We start from the raw sequence: 9,647 nt of genomic DNA on the forward strand, positions 1-9,647 counted from the left end.
ACAGTAACTTTTAATTTTTTAACAGTTACATACTTTTTTAAACTAAATAAATAACTGTTAGCGACCCGACATAGGCATACATTAATGACATTAATGTGGACATGTTTAAAAACATTTAAGTAATCAATTAGTTTTCCCGCAACCTCCCCTTATTCTTTCCTCACTATATATGTATCCCTTTTAAAGGTTTATTCTACAATTACAAATGAAAATATTTCCTACCTGGCCGCAGATCAGCTTCCTGCTGCTTCCTCCTCCGATGCTCTGCAAAATGGCGCATTATGTCGACGCTCACGTCATTACGTCATCGCGTGCATCTAAATTTATAACGGACTACTTTATTTAACTAATCTGTAAATATATGTTTATAAATGTTAATAAAATATTTATATTTTGTTTTAAAAATGTTACTTAAATTGCAAAATTCATTAAAAATATGGTTTATTTTTTCATGATTTTTCTATCAATAAAAAATTTGAAAACAATAATTGTTTCCTGTTATTATTTTTTTAATAGTTATTTCAACTTCAAAATTGTAACTAATTAAATGTAAATTTACTAAATATATACCTTACCTCGACTCTATTGTCTTTTCCCTTCAAATCTTTCTCTTTCTTCACTATCTAAGCCTTCTTTTCTTGTTCCGCGGGTTGTATAATCTGAAGCTGCCAAAATAAATGAAGGACAAAGACGCTCATAGACTTCAATGGAAAAGCGTGGGAATTTTTTTAAAAAAGTAAGTAATTGTTTTTTTTTTTTTTTTATTTAACTATTATTGTTTTTAAAATGCATTCCTTATTACTCTTTTAATATTTAAATTATTATTATATTTTTAAATTAATCTAAGAAATACACTTTAATATTTAAAAAATACTCAAGTATTAAAAATTAGTTACTCACTCTTATTTATTTTAAATAAAATATTAAATACTCTTTCTATTTAGTATAATTCTCAATTATTAATTTAACTTTAAAAATACTCACTATTCACTGTAATATGTATAAAATTAAATATAAAAAAACTCATTGTATTTTGAGAAATACTCAAGTATTAATTTAACTATCCAACAAAAAATTTCTACTAGACAAAATACTCAAGTATTAAGTATCAAGCATTAATATTAAAATACTCAAGTATTAATTTAACTATCCAACAAAACTCACTATTCACTGTAATATGTATAAAATTAAATATTAAAAAACTCATTATATTTTGAGAAATACTCAAGTATTAATTTAACTACCCAACAAAACATTTCTACTAGACAAAATACTCAAGTATTAAGTATCAAGTATTAATATTAAAATACTCAAGTATTAATTTACCTATCCAACTAAACATTTCTACTAGACAAAATACTCAAGTATTAATATTTTGATAAACGACTCACTTTTTATCAATTACAATTTGTTTTAAAAAAAATAATTATACGATATATATTTAATAAATTTAAAATTCCAACATTAAAAAATGCGTTGTAATAGTATATGCGTTGTAAAAGTACTTACCATATAACATCTTGCGTTGTAAATGCATGCGTTGTAAATGCATGCGTTGTAAAGGCATTTTCAAATAATGCGTTGTAAAGGTATATGCGTTGTAAAAGTACTTACCATATAATAGCATGCGTTGTAAAACCATGCGTTGTAAAAGTTTTTGCGTTGTAAAAAATGCGTTGTAATAGCATAGCGTTGTAAAAGTTGCGTTGTAAAGGTGGTTCCCCATATGAGGTTTTAAAATGTACCTCTCTATCCCTGTGAAAGTGTAGGTCTACTAGTTTCAGCCTTCAGGTGTGCTCAAGAGGCTTTCTTCAGGACCAAATCCTAGTGTGTGTCCAAAAAAGGAGATATAAGACCACTCTGGTGTAGATATCAGCACACGCCCTAAAGTGTGGTGTGATCTTGTTACTTACAGATCCTGTACGGGGAGTACTTTGACTCTGTTTGAAAAATGCCTCATGGATCCCATCATACAATGCTATATAAAATTCTGACCGTTTGTCTGGGGCTACATATCATTGTCACCTATGTTGTGGACCGGATCCCGCCGTTATGCTCTGGCCCTTAGACACAAACAACTGTCAAGATAGATTCCTGAACAAAACATATGTTTTTACCTCTCATAGGCCAGACCCACGTTATTTCCAAAGACAACATCCGGGGTTAGTAACAAGGGTAGGGAAACTTTGCCTTGATTGTCTACAGAAAGCTACACTAGAGGATGTAAAATAACAGTTAACTTTACTTCAAGAAGGCGCAGACCTTAGGGAATTCTTGCTAGGTCCAAGAAAACCGCGTCAAAAACGTTTCATATATGCCGGTTATCTATGCTGCTTATAATGAAGCATGGAAGGACACCCAAGCAGAGAATGCAGAACGAATACAAGAAATTGATCGGATTAATTTAGAGAAAACTCTCTCTGTAGTAGACAATGGGTTAATGACTCTGTCATCCAGGATATATTCTTTGGACAGCATTGTATCCTCTGTCATAGACATCATGGAACAAGACTTGGTCATGTTGCAACATGGTCAGTCACAACTACGTTCTGTCATGCTATTACGCTGGACGCTTCAAAACCTGCTTTCTTGCTATGTGCCTTGGCGTTTAATCAATACTACGTCACTGTTTTCAGAATTCAATCTCACTAATAGACAGATGAAAATGGCACAAAAAGGAGCAGACTATACGGTGCTGAGCATTGAAAAACTGGAGAAATTACCATTCACAGTGGCAGAAAAAACAGCTACTGAGTGGATCATACATGGTAAGATTACTCTACCTGTTACGACTTTCCATTTCCAGTATTACCTAAAAAAAATATCAGCAGGCAAATATGAAAGGTTGGGTAAAGAATACATCAAGACATCCTGGGATTTACCTTACACACACAGATGTTGGAGTGGGGGACGTGAAGTGTTTCTTAGCGGTGAAAACTGTGAACACGCACTAAGCGGTTCTCTCCTTTGTCAGGGTATTAATTTACACAGGGCCTGCGATGGTTCCACTACGAACTTATCCTGCCACCTGCATGGTTCACCGGCAGCAGTGATTAATCCAATCTTTGGTCAACTTTCAAATGGGAGTTACATTATGTTGAATGATCACAGCTGCTGTGGCATGCTGCCAGGTATCCCATATCTAGTAACGGTCACATCCAGGGTCACTTGCTGTATGCAGGTCTTGTTTCCACAAATAGACATAGTCAGGGAGTTGCCTTTATGGCCTTCACTGAATAGTTCCTCTATATGAATTGATACTCTAAACAGAATGAAAGCCATTCTTTTACAAAAAACTGTGCCTTTTATCCTCTGCCAAAGAAACCTATGACCTCCAAGTCACAAGGACTTCAGCAGAGATACATATCCTTTTGTTTACAAACTGCCCTGTGCATTTCACAGAAATGTTAGGTTGTATCTTAAACATGTCTGATACGAGCGGTATTGAACCTTTATTTAAGACCGTGTGTGCAGGACTGTTAGCACCTTTTCAAACAATCCTCGGAATTTTTCCAAACTTCGTGCACTCTGTGTTTGGCGGACTGCCGCTCCTTTTAGCACTCGTTGCAGGGATACTATTTTTTCTCCTACTGCTACTTATTTTATTTATTTATTTTCTAAACTTTTAGAGCGCGAACAAATACCACGAATGGTGTATCGGCGCTGGGCAGACAGAGAGGCACTTCCTGTGCATTATTGAGTGAATAACCAAGTCTTCACTTGCTTTCTGAAGAGCAGCAGTGAAGAGCTGTTTTTTATGTGATGGGGCAAGGAGTTCCAGAGCCTCGAGGCAGCTACCAAGAAACGTCTGTCTCCCCAAGTGACTGTTCTCACTCGTTGAATGCATAGGGATGCGGATGAGGCAGATCTTAACGCTCTCTTGGGAACATACAGCTGCAGTGATTCCCTAAAAAAGTCGGGTCCTTGGCTATTCAGTGCCTTGTATATAATACACAAAGCCTTGAATTTTTTTCTTTCTTTTACTGGGAGCCAGTGCAGTTGGTAGACGACGGATGAAATAGGCGCGAACTTGGGAGTTTTGGTCAAGATTCGTGCAGCGGCGTTCTGCACCATTTGTAACTTTTTGAATACCTGCTCCTGAGCATTCAGCAGAAGCCCATTACAGTAGTCCACCTTGGATAGCACCAAGGAGGACATCAGGGTTTTCCCTGCAGACAGGGGAAGGTAAGGTAGTAACTTTTTCACTTTCCGTAGCGTAAAAAAGGAAGAGGAGACTACTGCATTGGCATGATTAGTGAAACTTAGTTTGTTGTCAAACAACACTCCTAGGTTTCTGACCTTTGAGACTGGGATGGGTGGGTTGCCCATTTCCGGTGGCCACCAGATCGGAGACCAAGATGGTTTTAGGTCTCCAAACACCATTACCTCGGTCTTATCGGTGTTCAGCTTTAGACAATTACTGTCCATCCAGTGACTGATGGCTCTCATGCCCGTCAGAAAGTTTGCTGCCACTTCGGTCCCGTTTTTATGCACTGCCAACACCAACTGGGTATCGTCGGCGTACGAAGTCACTCCCATTCCGTGGGTTTTAATGACCCTCGCCAAGTCCGACACATAGATGTTAAAAAGTGTCGGACTCAGCGAGGATCCCTGGGGGACTCCGCAAGGCAGCATAAACGTTGGTGAATAGAAATTCCCCATCTTTACTGACTGTTCTCTGTTAGCCAGGAAAGAAGCCAGAAGCTCCGCAGCCTTGCCCTTTATGCCCATGGCTGTGACACGGTCGATCAAGATGTTGTGATCGACCGTGTCAAAGGCTGCCGAGAGATCAAGCAAGATCAGAACAGCCGATCCACCCTGGTCCATGATCTGTCTGATCTCTTCAGAAGCCTTAATGAGCGCTGTCTCCGTTCCATGTCCTTTCCTGAACCCAAACTGGGTGTTATCTAACAGGTTGTTATGATCAATATAGCTAGCCAACTGTTTGTTTATAACTTTTTCAAGTATTTTTGATGGATAAGGAAGGGCTGCTATAGGGCGATAACTTTTTAATTCCAAGGTGTTAAGGGTAGGTTTCTTTAGAAGTGGCTTTATTATAGCAGTTTTCCAACTTTGAGGATAGTTTCCTGATTCACAGATGGTACTGCAGATGTTCTCCAGGATTGGTGCTACCACATCAGATGTTAATTTGATGATGGTTGGTGGGCAAGGATCCAGAGGGGAACCTGACATAGTTGTTTTAATGAGATCTTTTATTTCTGATAGAGATGGAGGGAGAAATTCATTCAGAGAGGAGGATGTGAGTTGTACGTTCTTGGTGCTATCTGAAAGTTCCCCAGTCTTGATGTTATTAAATTTATCAAAGATTTCTGTGACCTTGGTTCTGAAAAAGTCAGCCATTTGATTACAGAAGTCTTGGGTAGTCTCAGTAGTATTGGCTGTTGGTATAGTTGTTAGTGTAGCCACTACCTGGTGTAGTTGCTTACTGGAGTTCTGTGCTTTTTCTATCTGTTCACAGAAATATTTGCTTTTTTCCAATCTTAGCATCTTCCTGTAGCCTGATAGCGCCTGTTTGTATCTTTCTTTGTCGTTGTTGTCATATTTAACTCGCCAGCGCCTTTCTAGATTGCGGCATTTCTGTCTTTCTATTCTCAGCAGTTCAGAAAACCAAGGGGCTGATGGTGTTGGACGATTTAACCACACTCTCTTTAGAGGCGCTACTTGATTAAAGGTGTCTGTAAGCCATTGGTTGTAGTTATTTGCTGCTAGTTGCGAGTCTGACACTTTGGATGGTTTAGTATTTTCAAGATTCTCGGCTAGTATATTCATATCTATGTTTTTCCAATCCCTACTGGGCCTCTGTTGCTTTTTTGCCGAGGGTTGATTTTTGTGTTTCTTGACACAGGCGTGGAAAACCACCACTGCATGATCTGACCATACAATGGGAATAACAGTAGGGGGGGTAATGGCCGGGTTATTCGTGAATAATCCGTCAAGGACGTGACCTGCTTTGTGCGTGGGTGAAGTAAACAACTGGTTTAGGCCAACGGCCTTGAAATCCTCAATCAGGCTCAGAGTATCTTTGTCTAATGTATTTTCTAAATGAAAGTTAAAATCTCCAAGTATTGTGAAGTCAGAGACTTCTGGCACTGTTTCTAATAAAGTGCTAATGGATTGGAGAAAAGGTGTTCGGGACGCTGGGGGACGATAGAGCAGAACCCCATTGAACATTTGGGTGGGGGAAAGCGTGATAGAAAAGGATAATGTTTCAGCAGGGATGGTATCTGAGGTTCCGGTTTTTACTGCTAGGTTTAGCCGTAGAATTATGGCAAGGCCGCCCCCTTTTTTTCCAGCCGGTCTATCTTGTCTGACAATATAATAGCCCTCAGGGACGGCTGTCACCAGATCGGGGTCGGAAGCCAAATCGGCCCATGTTTCTGTTATAAACAGGATATCCAATTTGTGTGCTGATATTAATTCGGCCACCTCTTCTCTATGTTTACACATAGATCTAGCGTTCACTAGTGCACACTTAATGCGTGTGATCTCATTACATGGTGCCCCTGGAGTTAGAGGTATCTGAGTAAGGGAATGATTGAGCTTAAAATTGCATTTAGGGCAGGCTATATGAATCACGTTGGAATATTTGTCTAGGTTAAGATGTGGGCAGTCCTGCCGAAGCATGCTGTTTTTGGCAAGCCAAATCACCAGCAACACCCAGTTCGCCATGGAAAGAACTCTATTAGAGATGAGGTGTCGTGAGCGCATCGTCCAAATTCTGGGTTTACCTCGTCTACGAGAATTAAACACCACTTGGTTTCTGTCATTCAGACCAATTTGGCAAGATTGCATTTTACCTGTTCTACGCTACCTGCTATGCGGTGAGGAATGCGTGCTGGACATTTGTCTGACACTCCCATCAGTCATGCCTACGGATATCAATACTCTGCTGGACCCAATAACGGCCTATGCTATGTGTTGTCCCCAGCGGCTACCAATCCTGATGGCGGCATTCATTGTGATCTCACAGACGTAACATGGTACTGCTTAGGTACGAGAGGAAACACCAGGCGTGCAGGTAACATCCAATCCGGACATTGCTGATGCTTCCAATGATGAAGATGATAGTTCGCACCTCTGTGCTGTTCTACACGAGGTATTCCAACTCTCACCCACAACGGTAGACGACTTGTCTACAGAATTAGAAAAATGTATGTTTTCTCCATCCCCACACACTGATTCAAGCACACAGTGTTCCGGAGAGACTCTGAATATGGCCTTCATTCTCTTTCAAACATGCTACTGACTTTTGGAACTTTTTCTATGATTATATTTTTCTTCCCAAAATTGTATTTTTCATTTTTTGGCACAGTAATCTGCTTATAATAGAACTATTCATAGAGAACAGAATTTTTTGATAAACACTTCCAGGGACAGTATGCCACCTTGTCATGAACAATAATTTGACTTATGTAACCTGATATGAGATGGTTTTGGCCCTTTTCCTTCTGTATTTATGAGCCATTTCATCACATGTATTTATTTTGGTTCATTCATTTAGCATTCCAATGTGATCCTATGCTTAGAATGAGACCTTTAGTATGTACAACACTTTCTGCATAACAATGGTTTTGTAATGTATTTTTTAGAACATATGTTTCAGATATATTTTTAGCTTATTTTAGCAAACCCATGCGATACTCTGTTTTAAGATATGTTTAGAACGTTTAGGATTTAGTAACGTCGTTCATACAAAACTGGAGTGGGTGATGTGTGAAGATTTAGAAGATTTAGATTCCGTATATAGATTTCCCGATTTATGCCCTTATATAGGTACATTTCACATTGCCCTTATTTAGACATAGAAATCCGGCCCTTATTTAGACATTGTCTGTACAAACCACATACAGGCATGGCCACCTACATCCGTCCATCCACGTCACCACGAATTCTTGGAAAACCAGACCCTTAAGCCTCTAGGAATTTCCCTCAGTTTGAATATTGATTTCTCCAAGAACTCATTAAGTATGCATGAACATCTATTTCTTAGGGGTTCATTCATGACGTTCCTCTGCCTGACTTTTAAGTCAATACTGGCATTCCTAGACACCTTCACGGAATTTTGAAAGAAATTGTGGAAAACGAGCGCACGACCTGAGGGACCGTGTGCCGGGATTGGGGTCCCTCGTGCTTGGGCAGGCTCCCCGATCTCCCCGGCCTGGCTGCGTTGAGAAGCAGGGACCGGCCCCAGGCCTCCTGATTTTCGGTCAGGGCCTGGGAGCCCACGTCCTGCGGCCTGCCAAGTTCCATCTGCCCGGGACAAGAGTCCCTGGTGCAGAGCCCCGGAGCCTACCGCTATGGCTCGGTGTGGGCAGCTGGGAGTCCTTTCGGTCCCGGCCATCTGGTCACACCTTTCCCTCGGCCATCTGGTCGCACGCAATGCTTTCCAATGGGGCGAACAGATGGCCGGGCTGCCCTGGAACTCCCGATGGGGGCTCATTCGCCTCCCCGATTCCAGGCAGGGCTCCAGGAGGTCGGGTGAATCCGGGCCTAGGGTCCCCTCCGTCACTCGGTGCGCACGGTTTACCAGAAAGGGGGGTAGCCTTCCTCCGGATTACTAGGGGCAGGGTATGCTGGGACACCCCTCCTGGGGATGGCGGTTCTCAGGCGGGGACCAGATGGGCTAAGCCCGGATGACACTTCCCCGGGGCGTCTGGTGCTCCCTCCTCCAGCCCGCGGCGAGGCAAAGTGCCCGGGACGGGCTCCATGGGTGTCGGGTTCCCAACTAAAAGGTCTCACATCAAGAAAGGTATCCTGTATAAGAAGAAAGGAATGATGGTTGCCGTGTTGTCCAAACTGTGTAAACAGCATTGGGTGCAAGGTCGATGGCAACATGGGGGCAGTGTGTTCCATAATAGGAAACGGGTCAGCGCTCTAGTCAGATTGGCAGATTGGAGTGTTACCGGTGAGGCGCGTGGAGAGCTGCGCACTTCACCTGAACAGCAGGAGGAGTAGGAGGTGTCTTCAACGCGTCGCGTTAGTTTAGAGAAAAGAAGCTACGCGTCGCGAGAATCCTGAGGAAATATTTGAGTTTGTGTACAGCCAGCTATCCTAAGTAAGACAATTCCAATTTTACCTGAGAAACGGTCCGTTAAACTGGTAACAGCGCATGCTTGCCAGAAGCTCCGCTTCCTTAAAGCGAGTGCGCAGTTTCTTCTGAAGTAGTTTTCAAGTACGAGTCTAGAGTCAGCACAAGTCTTGAACATAAATAGTACTAGGTTATTCGACGAGAGTTCTGAGAGGCGACGGCATTTTCGTTTGAAGCGAATGCCGTTTCCTAACAGTCTTTCACACAACTTAGAGAGTGGAAACACGCATGAGGTAGAATCCATATGACTAAGAAAAGTGAGAGAATATAATACCACAGTGAAGCAACAGTGGTTACATAATAAGATATATATACACATAGGTGAAGAAGAAAGAGAATACTTAACAAGGCTTCAGTTCTCTGTCCTGTAAGTGAGCACCAGTGGAGAGAAATTAGAGGTTAGAAATAAGAGAAAGAATAACAAATAACACAAGTCCATTACATTACAGTGAATAATACTAAGAACAGAAGAACAAGTAGCCTAAGAAGAGAAGCAAAGGCACACAGCTCCTGGGTAGGTTTTCAAGCGAATTAGGAG

This window comes from Triturus cristatus, chromosome 7, assembly GCF_964204655.1.
Source record: "Triturus cristatus chromosome 7, aTriCri1.1, whole genome shotgun sequence".
Taxonomy (NCBI): Eukaryota; Metazoa; Chordata; class Amphibia; order Caudata; family Salamandridae; genus Triturus; species Triturus cristatus.